This window comes from Rhinolophus ferrumequinum, chromosome X, assembly GCF_004115265.2.
Source record: "Rhinolophus ferrumequinum isolate MPI-CBG mRhiFer1 chromosome X, mRhiFer1_v1.p, whole genome shotgun sequence".
Taxonomy (NCBI): Eukaryota; Metazoa; Chordata; class Mammalia; order Chiroptera; family Rhinolophidae; genus Rhinolophus; species Rhinolophus ferrumequinum.
In genome coordinates, this window is record NC_046284.1 from 73,466,696 (window position 1) to 73,486,074 (window position 19,379).

A 19,379-nucleotide genomic window follows, 5' to 3' on the forward strand; every position below is an offset into this window, starting at 1 on the left:
CATGGAAACATCTGAAGGTGGGCAAATTGGGGCGAACAGAGGAAGAGGGAAGGGGGAAATACTGAGACCAGGATGCAGCCTGGAGCTCACTGTGGTCCCTGGAGAGGGGAGGATTGAGTCTGTAGGTGTACTTTCTGTGGCCTGCAATCCTGCCTGAGGGATCGGCATATAATACAGCTGAGCCCAGCTATTGGGGTAGAGACCTTGGGGCAAAGACCGAACACAGAAATGCAACAGCCCTCACTGCCAGGCAGGAGACAAAGCCACGGAGCCTGGCCACCTCCCCCCACCCTCCCAGAGCTCCCTTTCCCCACACCTTCCCAGCGTTAACAGCAAGCCCCAGAAAAAAAAAAAAAAAGAAAAAAAAAAACTGTAGCAGTATTGGATTAAAGAGCAGAATAACTATGGCCCTGAAAACTGGAAAAACATTTCCTAAGCTGCACACACACAGTGCAGCTAATACCGGTGACAGAGAAGGAGCTGTGGGGGCACGGCAGCTTTGGGCTGGCAGGCACCATTGCTCAGAGCTATAAATACAACTGCCACATTTCCCAGCCCAACTTGCCCCCCCCTTTCCTCACTGATCCCTGCAGGGGCACCTAGGGCTGCTGAGACACACAAACTTTGCATCAGGCTGCAAGAGCAGCATTGGGCTTTCAGATGCTCGACCCCATTGCCTACCACATCCTCACATGGGGGAGGTGCTCTGAGACTGAGGAAACCTGATCACAGAAGAGAAGCCCAACTTCCCAGGAAATCTCACACTGTGCAAAAAGCCAGAACAGTACCAGAGAAAATAAAACACAGCAGCTCATGAGAGAAAACGCTCCAGTGTCACCTACTAGAAAGCAAAAGAAAGACCTGTTCATATCAACCTGCTGCAAAACCCACTCCTGTAGATGCCAGGAAGAGAAGTAATTAATTAATTGCCATAAATAACCTAGGTAACAAGGCAGCTCAAAAGAAAAAAAAAAAAAGGAAAATCTCCAGACAATAAACTTAAAGACATGGAAATACATGACTTAAATGACAGAATTCAAGATTGCATTTCAGAAAAAAACTCAAGATGCAAGAAAACACAAATAGGCAGCTTAATGAACTAAAAAATAAAATCAACAAACAAAATGAATACTTGACAAAAGGGATTGAAATTTTAAAAAAGAACCAAACAGAAATTATGGAGCTGGAGACCTCAGTAAAACAGACGAAGAATGAAATAGCCAGCTTAGGAAATAAAGCTGACCAGATGGAGGAAAGAATTAGTGATATCAAAGATACAAAATCTGGAAATGTTACAAATGGAAGAAGAGAGCGACTTGAGAATTGAAAGAAATGAAAGAACTATCTGTCTCCATCAGAAAAAGCCATGTGAGAATAATGGGTATATCAGAAGAAGAAGAGAGGGAAAAAGGCAGAGAACCTATTCAAACAAATAGTTGGTGAGAACTTTTCAAACCTGTGGAAAGAACTGTATGCTCGAATCCAAGAAGCAAACAAAACACCCAGTTACCTCAATCTGAAGAGGCCTTCTCCAAGACAAATTATATTGTAGCTGTCAAAAATTAATGACAAAGAAAGAATTCTCAAGGCAGCCAGGGAAAAAGAGATGGTAACCTGTAAAGGAAAGCCCATTAGATTATCATCAGAATTTTCAGCAGAAAGTCTGTAACCAAGGAGAGACTGAAATCAAATATTCAAACTATTGAAAGGCAGAAATTACCAGCCAATTATAATATATCCAGCAAAGATATCATTTAGATATGAAGGAGGAATAAAGACCTTTCCAAATATACAGAAGTGGAGGGAATTTTCTACCACAAGTCTTGCATTACAGGAAATAATAAAGGAGGCTATTCGACCTCAAACTAAAAGTCAAAAGTACACAAAACCATGAACAAGATTACTAACAGACAAACAGACAGAAGCAGGAAATGACAACCCCTAAACTTAAACATAACATTAAAAGTAAAGAAGATTAAAACATTTCTTTAAAAAAGAGAGAAGACAACTTGCTACTGCAATTCAGAAATCAACTCACAGCATAAATACGGATAATTTGTGACGACGAAAAGAAAAACAAAAGAGGAGAAGTAAAGGCCTGAATTTGCAAAGAATGGAGATAAAAGCTTGCTGAAGAAAAAGGACTACTGTATCTATGAAACTTTGTTTTACATGAACTTAATGGTAACCACTCAAAAAAATCCAGAACTAAGACACATAACATTAAATTAAAAAAAAAAGGAAACAGAAGGAAAAATCATGGAATACCACCAAATTAAAAGAACAGAAGGAAATACAAAGGCAAAGAAACAATGCAGACACTGGAAGAAAACAAAAAAGATAAAATGTCTATAAGAAATCTTCACATATCAATAATCAACCTAAATGTAAATGGACTGAACTCACTAATAAAAAGGCACTGAGTAGCAGATTGGATCAAAAAATGAAACCCAACCATATGGTCCCCCCAAGAGATGTATCTCAGCTACAAGGACAAATACAGACTCAAAGTGAAAGGGTGGAAATCGATGCTCCAAGCAAGTGGTAACCAGAGAAAAGCAGGTGTATTCATACTTACATTAGATGAAATGGACTTCAGGATAAAAAAGGGAACAAGAGACAAAGGTGGACATTTCATAATGATAAAGTGGACTATACAACAAGAAGACATAACAGTAATCAACATTTATGCCCCCAATCAAGGAGCACCAAAATATACCAAGCAAATACTAACAGAACTAAAGGGAGAAATTGATCAAAACACCATTATAGTAGGGGACCTAAATACATCATTGACAGCTATGGATAGATCTTCCAAACAGAAAATAAATAAGGAAATATCAGCTTTAAGTGACACAGTAGACAAAATGGACATAATTGACATGTACAGAGCACTTCATACAACAACACCAGAGTATACATTGTTTTCTAGAACACATGAGACATTCTCAATGATAGACTATATGTTGGGACACAAAGCTAGCCTCACTAAATTTAAAAGATTGAAATCGTACCAAGCATATTCTCTGACCACAAGGCTTTGAAACTAGAGATCAACTGCGAAAAGAAAGTGGGAAAAACCACAAATAGGTGGAGATTAAACAACATGTTATTAAAGAACGACTGGGTCAAAGAAGAAATAAAAGTAGAGATCAAAAGATACATGGAGTGAAATAACATCATATCAGAATTATTGGGATACAGCAAAAGCAGTAATAAGAGGGAAATTTATATCATTACAGGCCTATCTCAAGAAACAAGTAAAATCCCAAATACACAACTTAACATTACATATTAAACAATTAGAAAAAGAAGAGCAAAAAAAACCCAAAGTCAGCAGAAGGAAAGAAATAATAAAAGAGCAGGACTAAATAACATAAAGAACAAAAAGACAGTAGAAAAAATTAATGTGACAAAGAGCTGGTTATTTGAAAAGATTAATAAAATTGACAAACCTTTGCCTACAGTCACTAAGGTAGAAAGAGAAAAGACACAAATAATCAAAATAAGAAATGGAAGAGAAGAACTTACGATGGATAACACAGAAATACAAAGGATCATACGAGAGTACTATGAAGGAGAATATGCCACCAAATTCAATAACCTAGAAGAAATGGAAAAGTTTTTAGAAATATATAGCATTCCTAAACTAAATCACGAAGAACAGGAAAATCTAAATAGACCGATCAACAGTAAGGAAATTGAAAGAATCATTCAAAACCTTCCCAAAAGCATAAGACCAGACAGATGGCTTCACTAGATAATTCTACCAAACATTCAAAGATGATTTAATACCTGTCCTCTTCAAACTCTTCAAAAAATTGAACAAGAAACAATACTCCCTAACTCATTTTATGAGGCCAACATTACCCTGATACCAAAACCTGGTAAGGATAACACAAAAAAAGAAACTTACAGACTAATATCCTGAACAAAATTCTAGCAAATTGAATACAACAATGCATTAAAAAGACTACACATCACAATCAGGTGGGGTTCATTCCAGGGACATAAGGATGGTTCAACATACTCATATGCAAATTGATTAGTGTAATACACCACATAAACAAAAGATAAAAAATCATCTGATTATATCAATAGATGCAGAAAAAGCATTTGACAAAATACAACACTGATTTATGATTAAAACACTTAATATAATGGGTATAGAAGGAAAGTACCTCAACATAATAAAGGCCATATATGACAAAACCTCAGCTAATCTCATACTTAATTGTGAAAAACTTAAAGCGTTTATTTTAATCACGAACAAGAAAGGGATGCACTCTGTCACCACTGTTGTTCAACATAGTGTTGGAAGTCCTAGCCAGAGCAGTGAGGCAAGAGAAAGAAAAAAAAAGGCATCCAAATTGGGAATGAAGAAGTTAAATTGTCACTTTTGCAGATGCCGTGATTCATTATGTAGAAACCTGAAAGATTCCACCAAAACAAAAACTATTAGAAACAATAAACAAGTACAGTACAGTTGCAGGATACAAAAATCAATGTACAGAGGATACTAAAAAATGCATACACATTTTAAGAAAAAAAAACTATTAAAATTGGAATACTCAATATATACGGAGAACCAAAGATGAATACAAGTCACGTTTGGCTTTGGCAATTACAAGAGGTGCTCAAAGTAGTTATCATCAGCATAATTTTAACATAGTTTTCTCCTTTCTTAAAATCTGTATGCATTTTTTTTGGTACCCTCTGTATAAAAATCCATTGCATTCCTGTATACTAACATTGATATTTCAGAAAAATGAAAAAAATTTCTTTTGCAATTGCAACAAAAAGAATAAAATACCTAGGAATACACTTAACAAAGAACGTGAAGGACCTGTACACTGAAAACTATAAAACAGTATTAATGAAATTGAAGAAACAAAGAAATGGGAAGATAATTGCATGTTTATTGATTGGAACATAGTTAAAATGGCCATATTACCCAAACCAACATACAGATCTAATGCAATCCCCCATCCCAATAGCGTGTTTTGGTGTTTTTTTTTTTCAAGAAATAAACAAAAAAATCATCAGATATATATGGAATCACAAAAGACCCTGAATAGCCAAAGCAATCCTAAGAAAAAAGAACAAGGCTGGAGTTAACACACTATCTGACTTCAATTTGTACAGCAAAGCAACAATAATCAAAACAGCATGCTATTGGCAGATAAACAGACACATAGACCAATGGAATAGAATTGAAAACCCAGAAATAAACCCACATATATAATTTTTAACAAAGGAGCCAAAAACATACAATGGAGAAAAGAAATCCTCTTTTTTTAATCCAGTAAATGGTGCTGAGAGAATTGGAAAGCTACGTGCAAAAGAATGAAACTAGACTGCTGTCTGGCACCATGTACCAAAATTAACTCAAAGTGGATCAAAGACCAAAACATAAGACCTGAAACAATAAACTGCATAGAAGAAAGCATAGGTACTCAACTTATGGACCTTGGGTTTGAAGAGAATTTTATGAATTTGACCTCAAAGGCAAAGGAAATAAACGCAAAAATAAATGAATGAGACTATATCAAAATAAAATGCTTGTGTACAGCAAAAGAAACCATCAACAAAACAAAGAGGCAACCAATGGAATGGGAGAAGATATTTGGTAACAGTGCCTCAAATAAGGGGCTAATATCCAAAGTATATAAGGAACTAGTACAGCTGAACAACAACAAAAAAACACCCAAACAATTCAATTAAAGAATGAACAGAGGACCTGAAGAGACACTTCTTCCAAGCGACATATGAGGTGTGACAATTAAGTTTGCAAACTCATCCTAGAAAAAGTGCTACATACCTCATTGCTGAATATCACTAGGTCACCTTTGAAGTACTCCCCTTGGGAAGCTATGCACCGACACCAGCACCTAGTCCAACCTTCAAAGCAATTTTGGAACTTTATCTGGAATGGCCATCAGAGCTGTTGTTGTATTACCCTTGATGTCCTAAATGTCATCAAAATGTCTTCCCTTCAATATTTCCTTTATCTTCGGGCAAAGAAAGAAGTCATTGGGGGCCAGATCACGTGAGTAGGGAGAGTGTTCCAATACAGTTATTTGTTTACTGGCTAAAAACTCCCTCACAGAGAGTGCCGTGTGAGCTGGTGCATTGTCGTTATGCAAGAGCCATGAATTGTTGGTGAAAATTTCAGGTCGTCTAACTTTTTCATGCAGCCTTTTCAGCACTTCCAAATAGTAAACTTGGTTAATTGTTTGTCCAGTTGGTACAAATTCATAATGAATAATCCCTCTGATATCAAAAAAATTTAGCAACATCGTTGCAACAAGTTCGTGAACTTAATTGTCACACCTTGTATACTAAAAACTATTGAATTGTACATATAAAACTGAACGTGATGGTATATAAATTACATCTCAAAAAACCTGTTAAAATGAATAGTGTCTTGAATATGGATAAACCAATAAAACCTGATTTTCTTTGAAAATTAAATAATTTTTTGTAATAGTTTTAAATCACAATTCCAGCATCTTTTTAATATTTTTTTTCTTCCACTAACAATTGAAAAATTCAAAACAAAACAAAACAAATGTGATAACTTAGAAGAATGTCCTTTTCTGCCGATGATTTACCATCATCACCCTAATCCTTCATCTTCCACCAGGTCTGAGTCAACCACCAGTTTTTGTGAAAGAAATATGAGTGGTATCCAGAGATAGGTATGTGGAAAATAGTAATGGTTACCTGGCTAGTGCAAATAACTTGCTGAAGGATACTTACCTCTGCATGTTCAAATCCAGGATATTAGCCCAAGGGTTTCATCTTCATTTAGTTGGAAGATGGAGGCCTAGTCCCATGAGTAGGAGGTTACCCGGAGCGGTGACAAGAGCATTTTTTCATCTCTACCTTTTTGAGGAATACAGCAGGGTCATCACCTGCAACAATACCAAGGCTTGCTTAGATGGGTTGCTCCTGTATCCTACCCTTTGGAAATATTCAGGGAAGGTTTCCTCATTCATTACGTAATATGGCAACATGAGATTGCCAATGAGCCTCATCAAACAGATGAAGTGGCATTTCTTCAAGGCCTTCACACTTTAATCATCCCTCTGGTTATTGGGAACTCTGAACTTTTTGACCAGTCAACACTCATTGTTTCACCCTTTCTCCTGAAGGAGTACAGAAAGCAAACTTAGGTAGAAGGGTAGGGAAGTGGACATAAAAATGGCAAGACCCCAATGACTGTCCAGATTTCCTTTCTCTGACTCCAAACGTCATTTGTACCAAAGAATGAGGATTAGCTGGAACATGGAGAGGCTTTTAGGTTTGTACTGAAATTAACAATTAATAAACCTCTGCCTGGCCCAAACTATTTCAGGTTTGACCACTAAAATAATAAAAACCTATGGTTGTAAAATTCTTAAAAATCAAATTCCCTGTTTTCTCCTATTGCAAGCTACTTCATTTTAAAGCATCATAAAAATGCATAATACCACTGAACAATTTCCCCTTTTCATCAGTAGTATCTGAGGTTATTATTCCAGCCATAAAATTGTAGTAAAAAATGCACAATGCACAAAGCTATTATCACTTATTGGTCTTAAAATAAGATTTACTTCCAATGGCTTGTCCTCCATTACAGGAGAAGGAATTGTCACTTAATTCTCTTGTAAAATTCTGAATCAAGATTTAGAATCTTGATAACCCATCAAAGAACTTTTCGCTCATCACACAGAATAGCGGGGAGATTCGTGGATTACTTGAAGCTAAGGAGTACTTGAAGGTGCGCTAATTGGGCGAGCAGGGGAAGGAAAAAGAGGAGCGGAGTGAAAACGCCCGGCCGGCAGCGGCGGGAGATCCCAGCCCGCAACGGAGCCTCAGCTGGCGGGAGCGAAAACCGAAAACCACTGTGCCGGGCACACACGGGATCCCAGGGCGGAGCGGAGAGCGCAGAGACCAGGAGGTGGGCTCTTTCCCTGCGTCCCACGGCTGATTTCTCCCGCCGGGAGGGCAGCTAGAGGGCCGTAGCGCAGACAAAGAACACAGTCTCCATACCTGGGCCCCTCCCCCGCCCCGCTCTTCCAATCCTACCAGCCCTTCCAGAGACTTAAACGGGAAACCCTGGTGGAGCCCCGCTGTGCCGGGCACGCACGGGATCCCAGGGCGGAACGGAGAGCGCAGGGACCAGGAGGGGGGCTCTTTCCCTGCGTCCCACGGCTGATTTCTCCCGCCGGGAAACCGGCCAGGGCGCCCTACTGCGAACAAGGAGCACAGACTCCATACCTGGGCCCCTCCCCCGCCCCCCTCTTCCGGGCGCGCACGGGATTCCAGGGCGGAGCGGAGAGCTCAGAGACCGGGGGGTGGGCTCTTTCCCTGCGTCCCACGGCTGATTTCTCCCGCCGGGAAAGCGGCCAGTGTGCCCTACGCCAGACAAGGAGCACAGACTCCATACCTGGGCCCCTCCCCCGCCCTGCTCTTCCAATCCTACTCCGCCCTTCCAGAGACTTAAACCGGCCCCTGAACGGAGGAGTGGTGTCAGATTACAGAGGAGCCGTACTGCTCAGGCTCCGGGAAGCCTGACGGGCAGCCCTGACCCAGGGAGACTGGGAAGAGTGTGTGATTTTGGCTGCGCTAGGAGAGAAGAGACTCCTCCACCCCCAGCCACCACCTTTTCTGGCCTGCGGGAAGAGGGCAACGTGCGGCTGGGCTGGGAGAGTGAAGATCCCTCCAACCCCAGCCCCCACCCTTCCTGGCTTGCCTAGGGCAGGGTGGATGCAGCTGCAGAGACACACCCGGAGATCAGCAGTGAGGCAGGAGCAGCTCTGGGCTTTCAGCAGATCAGAAATCTCCCGCCCGCACTCATACACACACACACTGAAGAGGTGCCTTAAGACTCAAGAGTACTGGACACGGAACTGGTGGTGCCACTCTCAGTGTGCATATGTGCAAGCAATGGCAGAAACTGCACTGACTTTGTAAAAACTATCATCCAGACCCCTCAGGCCCACGCATTTAAGTCTGCAGTCCCAAAGTCTCTCTGGGCACCAGGTGACCGGCTCTGCCTGTGCAATAAGCAGGGGGCTCTTTGGTACAGCAGAGGACAACCTGGACATTGCCTGGTGGGCTTAGGCCGAGACTGTCGCTGCTTTTTGTTTTGCTTTGTTGTGTTTTGTTTTGCTTTGTCTTTGTATCTTTGATATCTTTGCCTGTGTCGAGTGGGGGTTATCAGATGGTTTTGCATGTGAATGTATTTGATTTGATTTTTTTCTTTGTTGTTGTTGTTGCTGTTGTGCTTGGTGATTTGCTTTGTTCTGAAACTGCCCTGCCGGGGCCCAGCTTGTGAGGCACGGTCAGCAGATCAGAAATCTCCCACCCGCACCCATACATACACACACTGAAGAAGTGCCCTAGGACTCAGGAGTTCTGGACAAGGGGCTGGTGGTGCTACTCTCAGTGTGCATAAGTGCAGACAAGGGCAGAAACAGCACTGACTTTGTAAAAACTATCATCCAGACCCCTCAGGCCCACGCATTTAAGTCTGCAGTCCCAAAGTCACTCTGGGCACCAGGTGACCAGCTCTGCCTGCGCAATAAACAGGGGGCTCTTTGGTACAGCAGAGGACAACCTGGACATTGCTTGGTGGGCTCAGGCCAAGACGGTTGCTGCTTTTTGTTTTGCTTTGCTTTGTTTTGTTTTGCTTTGTCTTTATATCTCTGATATCTTTGCCTGTGTCGAGCGAGGGTTATCGGCTGTTTTTTGCATGTGAATGTACTTGATTTTTTTCCTTTTTTTGCTGTTGTCCTTGCTGTTGTGCTTGGTGATTTGCTTTGTTCTGAGGCTGCACTGCCGGGGCCCAGCTTGAGAGGCACGGGACTCAGCATATCCAGGGGCCAACTCCAGAACAAACCGGAGTGCTGCCGGGTTTGACCTGCAGGTCACACACCCGGAGGAGGCTCTCTGCAGGCACTGGAGCCCATAGAGGCCAAACCACATTAAGGTGGTCAACCCTCACGCAGCAGAGCGCCCTGCGGGGGGCAAAGCCAAGTCTCATAACGGGTCAGCCCAGGAGTTAACCCCACCTACTTACAAGCAAAAAGCAATTAAAGATCTTCTTGAACGGGGCAGTGTACACAACACAAGAGTCACCTTTGGAGCACACGCAGAGGAGGACGACGCGGTGAGAGTCAAATATAAAGGACACATACTACATAAGATAACCTAGCAAGAACTAAAAACTCTAGGGGATCTACCTAATATATCAAAATAAACACAGTCAGCCAGAATGGGGAAACAAAGATACACGTCCCAAATAAAAGAACAGAAGAAGCCTCCACAACTGGAACCAAATGAAGCAGACGTAACCAACCTCTCAGAGACAGAGTTCAGAACACTGGTGATAAGAATGTTTAAGGAGCTTAGAGAAGACATAAAGAAGGATGTAGAAATCATAACGAACAACCAGTTAGAACTAAAGAACACAATTACCGAAATTAAGAACTCACTTGAAGGAATTACCAGCAGGTTAGATGAAGCAGAGTATCGAATCAGCGACTTAGAAGACAAGGTAGCAGAGATCACCCAAACGGAACAACAGAAAGAAAAATGAATAAAAAACAATGAGGATGGCCTAAGAGACCTCTGGGATAACATCAAGCGCAACAACATGCGCATCATAGGAATACGAGAAGGTGAAGAGAGTAAGCAAGGGATTGAGAACATATTTGAAGTAATACTGTCTGAAAACTTCCCCAACCTGATGAAGGAAACCAACATACAAGTCCAGGAAGTGCAGAGAGTTCCAACCAGGATTAACCCAAACAGATCCACACCAAGACACTTTATAGTTAAAATGGCAAAGCTTAAAGACAAAGAGAGAATCCTAAAAGCAGCAAGAGAAAGATGGAGGGTTACATACAAGGGAACTCCCATAAGACTATCAAATGATTTTTCTACAGAAACATTGAAGGCCAGGAGGGAGTGGCAGGAGATACTCAAAGTGATGGAAAACAAAGGCCTACAACCTAGATTGCTTTATCCAGCAAGGCTATCATTTAAAGTTCATGGAGAGATAAAGAGCTTTCCAGAAAAAAATAAGCTAAAGGAATTTATTACCACCAAGCCAGCATTGCAAGAAATACTAAAAGAACTTCTGTAAATAGAAGAAAGATCAAAACAACCTAACTACAAATTTAAAAATGGCAATAACTATGTACCTATCAATAATCACTTTAAATGTAAACATATTAAATGCTCCAATCAAGAGACATAGGGTGGCTGACTGGATAAGAAAGCAAGACCCTTGTATATGCTGTATACAAGAGACTCACCTCAGAACAAAAGACACACACAGGCTGAAAGTGAAGGGTTGGAGTAAGATATTTCATGCAAATGGAAACGAGAAAAAAGCTGGAGTTGCAATACTTATATCTGACAAAATAGACTTTAAAATGAGGAACATACTAAAAGATAAAGATGGGCACTATATAATAATAAAGGGATCTATCCGACAAGAGGACATAACCCTAGTAAACATCTATGCACCCAACATAGGAGCACCTAAATATATAAAACAGGTAATGACTGACATAAAGACAGAGATCAACAGTAACACTATTATAGTAGGGGACTTCAACACACCCCTGACAACAAGGGACAGGTCTTCCAGACAGAAAATCAATATGGAAACAACAGCCTTAAATGATACATTGGACCACTTGGATTTAATCGATATTTTCAGAACATTTCACCCCAATGCTGCAAAATACACGTTTTTCTCAAGCGCACATGGAACATTTTCCAAGATAGACCACATGTTAGGCCACAAAACAAGTCTTGATAAATTTAAGAAAATTGAAATCATACCAATTGTCTTCTCTGATCACAATGCTATGAAATTAGAAATGAACTACAGGAAAAAAACTGGAAGACACACCAATTCATGGAGGCTGAATAACTTATTACTAAATAATGAATGGGTCAAGCAGGAGATCAAGGAAGAAATCAAAAGATATCTCGAGACAAACGAAAATGAAAACACGACGACCCAAAATCTATGGGATGCCGCAAAAGCAGTTCTAAGAGGGAAATTCATAGCTTTGCAGGCCTACCTAAAGAAACAAGAAACAGCACTAATCAACAGTTTATCTTCACATTTAAGGTTTTTGGAAAAAGAACAGAAAAATAAGCCAAAAGGGAGCACAAGGAAGGAGATAATAAAGATCAGAGCAGAAATTAATGAAATAGAAACCAGAAAAACAATACAAAAGATCAATGAATCCAAGAGTTGGTTCTTAGAGAAGATAAACAAAATCGACAAACCTTTAGCCAGACTCATTAAAAAAAAGAGAGAGAGGACCCAAATTAATAAAATCAGAAATGAAAGAAAAGAAGTGACAACGGACACTGCAGAAATACAAAAAGTCTTAAGAAGTTACTATGAGCAACTATATGCCAACAAATTTGACAATTTGGAAGACATGGACAATTTTCTAGAGGCGTACAACCTTCCAAGGCTAACTCAAGAAGAAACAGAAAACCTGAATAGACTGATTACCACCACGGAAATTGAATCAGTAATCAACAGTCTCCCAACAAACAAAAGCCCTGGTCCAGATGGCTTTACAGGTGAATTTTACAAAACGTTCAAAAAAGAACTATCACCTATTCTCCTCAAGCTCTTCCAAAAAATCCAGAAGAAGGAAGACTCCCAAACACTTTTTACGAAGCCACTATCACCCTGATCCCAAAATCAGACAAAGACACCACAAAAAAAGAAAACTACAGGCCGATATCTCTAATGAACATGGATGCAAATATCCTCAACAAAATATTAGCGAAGAGAATTTAGCAATACATTAAAAAGATCATTCACCATGATCAAGTGGGATTCATCCCTGGTATGCAAGGGTGGTTCAACATCCGCAAATCAATTAATGTGATACACCACATAAACAAAATGAAAAATAAAAATCACATGATCATATCAATAGATGCAGAAAAAGCATTTGATAAAATCCAACAGCCATTTATGATAAAAACCCTTAAGAAAGTGGGAATAGAGGGATCATATCTCAACATAATAAAGGCCATATATGACAAACCCACAGCTAACATCATTCTCAATGGGGAAAAGCTAAACCATTCCCCCTAAGATCAGGAACAAGGCAAGGTTGCCCACTATCTCCGCTTCTATTCAACATAGTGCTGGAAGTTCTTGCCACAGCAATCAGACAAGAAAAAGAAATAAAAGGCATCCAGATTGGTAAGGAGGAAGTAAAGTTATCATTGTATGCAGATGATATGATTCTATATATAGAGAACCCTAAAGGCTCCACCAAGAAACTGTTGGAGCTGATAGATGAATTTAGTAAAGTAGCAGGATACAAAATTAATATTCAGAAATCAGTTGCATTTGTATATACCAATAATAAAACATCAGAAGGAGAAATTAAAAAAACAATCCCATTTACAATTGCTTCAAAGACTATAAAATACCTGGGAATAAATTTAACCAAAGAAGTAAAAGATCTTTACTCAGAAAATTATAAGACACTGAAGAAAGGAATGAAGGAAGATATAAATAGATGGAAACACATATCATGTTCATGGATAGGAAGAATTAATATAGTTAAAATGTCCATACTGCCTAAGGCGATATACATATTCAATGCAATTCCTATCAAACTGCCAACGTCGTTTTTCACAGAAATAGAACATATAATCCTAGAATTTATATGGGACCATAAAAGACCCCGAATAGCAAAGGCAATCTTGAGAAATAAGAACAAAGTGGGAGGTATAACAATACCTGACTTCAAATTATACTACAAGGCTACAGTAATCAAAACAGCATGGTACTGGCATAAAAACAGACACATAGATCAATGAAACAGAATAGAGAGTCCAGAAATAAATCCACGCCTATATGGCCATTTAATCTACGACAATGGAAGCAAGAATGTACGATGGAGTAATGCCAGTCTATTCAATAAATGGTGCTGGGAAACCTGGACAGACAGATGCAAAAAAATGAAGCTGGACCACCTCCTTACACCATATACAAAAATAAATTCAAAATGGCTTAAAGACTTAAATGTAAGATCTGAAACCATAAAATACCTAGAAGAAAATATAGGAAGAAACTTCACAGACATTACCCGGAGTAAGATTTTTACTGATATATACCCTCGCTCGAGGGAACTAAGAGAAAAAATAAACATGTGGGATTATATCAAACTAAAAAGTTTTTTCACAGCAAAGGAAACCATCAATAAAACAAGAAGGGATCCTACTGAATGGGAAAAGATATTTGCCAATGATATATCTGATAGGGGATTAATATCACAAATCTATGAAAAACTCACTCAACTCAACTCCAAAAAAACAAACGATCCAATTAAAAAATGGGCAGAGGACTTGAAGATCATTTTTCTAAAAAGGATATACAGATGGCAAACAGACATATGAAGAAATGCTCAACCTCACTAACCATCAGAGAAATGCAAATAAAAACCACACTGAGATACCACCTCACCCCAGTCAAAATGGCTATCATCAATAAATCAACAAACAACAAGTGCTGGCGCGGATGTGGAGAAAGGGAACGCTTGTGCACTGTTGGTGGGATTGCAGATTGGTGCAGCCACTATGGAAAACAGTATGGAGGTATCTCAAAAATCTGAAAATGGAACTGCCCTATGATCCAGTAATTCCACTCCTAGGTATCTATCCGGAGAAACCCAAAACTTCAATTCAAAAATCTTTATGCACTCCTATGTTTATTGCAGCACTGTACACAATAGCTAGGACATGGAAACAACCAAAATGCCCATTGGTAGATGACTGGATTAAGAAACTGTGGTACATTTATACAATGGATTATTACGCAGCCATAAAGAAGAAAGAAATCTTACCATTTGCAACAACATGGATGGACCTAGAGAACATTATGTTAAGCGAAATATGTCAGACAGAGAAAGATAAGTACCATATGATCTCACTTATATGCGGATTCTAAAGAAAAGAATAAGTGAATGAACTAATCAGAAACAGTTTTGGAGACAAAGAGGAAAAACTGAGGGTTGCTGGATGGGCGGGAGGGGTGGGGGGTGGGGGGGAGGGTGAGGGGATTGGAGGGCAGTCGGTGACCACAGGATGGCCACGGGTTTGAAAATTAATCTGGGGAACGTAATTTGGTGGTTACCAGAGGGTAAGGGGGTTGGGGGGTGGGGGATGAGTGTGAGGGGGATCAAATGTATGGTGATGGAAGGGGAGCTGACTCTGGGTGGTGAACACACAGTGTGATTTATGGATGATGTGATACAGAATTGCACACCTGAAATCTATGTAATTTTACTAACAATTGTCACCCCAATAAATAAATAAAAAAAAAATCGAATTGTCTGACCTCATACACACACACACACACACACACACACACACACACAAAGGGTGCCAAAAAATGTATACACATTTTAAGAAAGAAAAAAAAAACTGTATTAAAATTGTAGTACTCAATATATAACCGATAACAAAAGATGAATACAAGTCATGTGTATACATGTTTTTGGCAACCCTGGTATATATATACCCAGGCAAATTTGAAACCAAATGGAACTTAGAACATTGAAAAAAATTAATTGCTAAAAAATAAATTTATGTGATAAAAAGCAGATCAGACAGAGTTAAAGTATGAGCAAACTTGAACAATCTAATGAAATTACACATAATGCAACACAGAAAATAAATGAAAATTTTAAAGGAGGAGTTTATAGCTATTGATAAGTGAATGAGAAGCTGTAATATATTATCTCAGAAGAAGAGAATAACGAAAATGGAAGAGAGGTAATATTTGAAAAGATAATGACCAAGAATTTTCTAAACCTCATAAAAGATGTACCTATAGATATTGGAAGCAAAATGTATGTGAAGAGGGATAAATAGAAATGTGGTTCTGGTTCAAGATGGCAAAGTAAGAGCATCCTGAACTAACTTCCCATGAACCCACCAAATCTATAGCTACATATGAAACAACTTCCTCTGAAAAAAAAGAAAGAAAAAAAATACCCTAGAAACTGACTGACTGACTCCTACACATCAGGCAAACAAGAGAACAACCACATCAAAGCAGGTAGGAGAGACTGACACACAATCTCAATACAAATCCTACCCCCAGCAAGGTGACCCACAGTCAGGAGATAACTCAAAAACCTGGATCTTCTCACTGAGGAGTGAAGGGTTTGAACTCCACATTGTTCACCCCCAACTTTTAAGACCTACACTTGAGAAACGAGTCCCCAAAACATCTAGCTTTAAAAAGCAAGAGGGCTCATGCCCACGAGACCCACAAGACTATAGTGATCTGAGAAATGGCCCTTAAAGGACTTACACACTCAGACTCACCCACCCCAGGGCCCATTGTGGAAGTGGCCAATCAATGGGCACCCTGATTTTGTGTGGGAGTGGCTCATTTGCTTGTTTTGAGCATTGGCCTGAGGGGCAGGCATCTGATTTGACACACTTTTGGGGGCTTGCTTGGATGCTGTCCTGGACAGAGACTGGTGGGTACCATCTTTGTGTTCTCCCTCTACCTTTCTCCAGAGGGTGGACACCATATTTTTGCTCTCCCTCTTCTGCACTCCAGAGTACAAGTAATTCCCAGAGGGAAGCTTTTACATATATCTGGTATCCCAGCTTTAGTGGCTGCTACCAGGGGACACCTCTATGTTGCCTGGCTTTAGTGCCCAGTGGGATTATTTACTCATCGGTCGCACAGGGCTGTAAACAACAGGGAAAGAGTTCATAAATGACTGCCACTTTCAGTGCTCTAAAAGAGGCAACAGACCTAGGAGCTCAGTCTTCCTGTGCAATAAGCCTATTAACATCTTCATAGCTGAAGCCTGAAGGGCAGGCTTCTAGTTATACACACATCAAAGGGATGACTGCAGTCTTTCCCAGAGACCTCCTGAGAGGAACTTTACACATGTTTGGTGCCCCTGTTTTCACTTCTGGTGCTCTGGTTTTGTGGCTGTTTCCCAGGGAATGTTTCTGGATCACCTAGGTCTGGTGGTCAAAGGGACTTGTATTCCTGGGTCCCATGGGACTATAACAATTATAGAGATAGTTCTTGGCAGAATACTATCCCAAGGACTCTGCACAGACAGCAGACCGAAACATACCCCAGTATTTTTGTGAAAGAAGCCTATTTGCTTGTCCTGGAATTTTGGCCTAAGTAGTAGGCTTTAAGTTTGGCACACGTCCAGAGATCTATGGATGTGCTCTCAGGGATGTGCTCTCAGGGAACATAGGCTGGTGCAAACCATCTTTGTGCTCTCCCTCTGCCTCACTACAGCTCACGGGTATCTTCCAGACAGAAGCTTATACACTCATTTAGATCCTTGATGTTTGCAACTGCCACCCAGTGAGCACCTCTAGATCACCTACCACTGGTGGCCATAGGGCTGACACTTGCAGTCCCACAGGACTGTATATATTTGCATACATTATAAGTTGCTACCCGAGGATCTGGCTTCCAATCAGCCTGAATCTAGGTGTTGATTGAGATTCTCCCCTTTGGGACACTAACAAATTATGGCACACTCTCAACTACTGGAAGCTATTAAAAATAAAATAGGATGCTTCAAAAATCATAAATGTTTGAGAAACAACCTAGAGTTAAGGCAAGGTTGAAAATAAGGTTCATGAGCCCAGAAATAAATGCACACATATATGGCCAACCATTTTATGACAAAGGAGCCAATAACACACAATGGGGAAAGGACTGTTTCTTCAATAAATGATGTTGGGGAAACTGCCCAGCCACATCCAAAGGAATGAAACTGGACACTATCTTACATCATACACAAAATTAACTCAAATAGATAAAAGACTTGAGTGTAGACCTGAAACTATAAAAGTCCTAGAAGAAAACACTGGTAAGCTCTTTGACATCAGTCTTGGCAGAATTTTTTTTTTAAATAAATAAGTGGTGCTACACCAAACTAAAAATCTTTGAAATTATCTGATCCAATAGACAGAAATTATTTGCATTTCTACTACACAAAAATTTATAAGTTACCATGCAACTTTACTAAGTCTGGGGCTTTTAATCAATAACAGTGAATCAAACTAGGTTCATTTTTTCTAAGTAATTCTTGGGTGTCCTTTGCCCTATATGACATTAAAAGACATACTGCCCATATGTTTACTTTAATTTCAATTTTTGGATAATATTTCATAGTTGAATGAATGGATAAATACAAGTTCATTCATAGGACAAAAGACTTTTTAATATCTACCATGATGATACTTGGATTGGTGGACTAAAAATAGGGGAAAAAAATAAAGGATACATATTTTGGAGGCAAATGGCCAAAGTTCAAATCCTAATTCTTCCAGTTCCTGACCACATGGCCTTTGAAAAGCCATGTGCCCTCTTGAAGCCCAAGACACTCTATTTTTGAAATGGAAAAGATAATCATCATGATCATGATCATAATCATCATCATCATCTCTTTAGATTCCTCACAATATTGTGAGGATTAAATCACATGAAATAAGGTTGAAAATATTCTATCATATATTAAGGGATCTGCAAATTAATAGAATTGTTAATAGTAAGAATAAGATAACTAATGGAGCCATACGTAAATTTAATTACAACTTTAGTTTCTAAGTGAATAGCTACTTCTTAAGAAATTTCCAGATTTAAAAATGTAAAGTAGAAAAGTCCCTCATATTGACCTTCCTCCACATCCTCTCAATGATCCTTTTTCTTAGCCTAGCTACCTCCTTCAGATCATACTCATTTCCCGGTGATCTGACCACTTACTACACAAAGAATATAAAGATTATCATTAGTACACCTAGTTTTGGTGCTGTTGATACGGGCCAGATGAGACGGCCTCTAACTATAGAGACTCTGGGTTTTCTTTTCCCTAGTGTCTTGGCCCCGTAGCCCCTTGTTATAATAATTTTTCAAATCAGTTTCTTAATCATAAATAATAGATTGTTTTTAACCTGACTCATAGAAATCTCCTACCCCCTGCTTTAGATAATTATCCTAAAACTTGTGATTTATACTTGTTGATTGTAATCATTGAAGACTAATGTTCTTTCCAACCCATTCTGGGCCCAGCTCCTGGACAATTATCATCACCTGAATAATGGGTTAAGCGGCCACAGGCTCCATAGAGGAGACAGATTTTCCATCACGTAGCCACCTCACATCAATAATAGCTTTGAGCTCTGCTCTTTAAGCCAGCACTTTTAAATTTACTAATTAAAATCTATTTTTCCTCATTTAGGGCCTTGGGGATACAAATGATAACCCAGCAAGATTACCAGTCCCAACCAAAGAAGCCAGCATGGTCTTCCACGTGGGTCTCGAGACCCCTTCC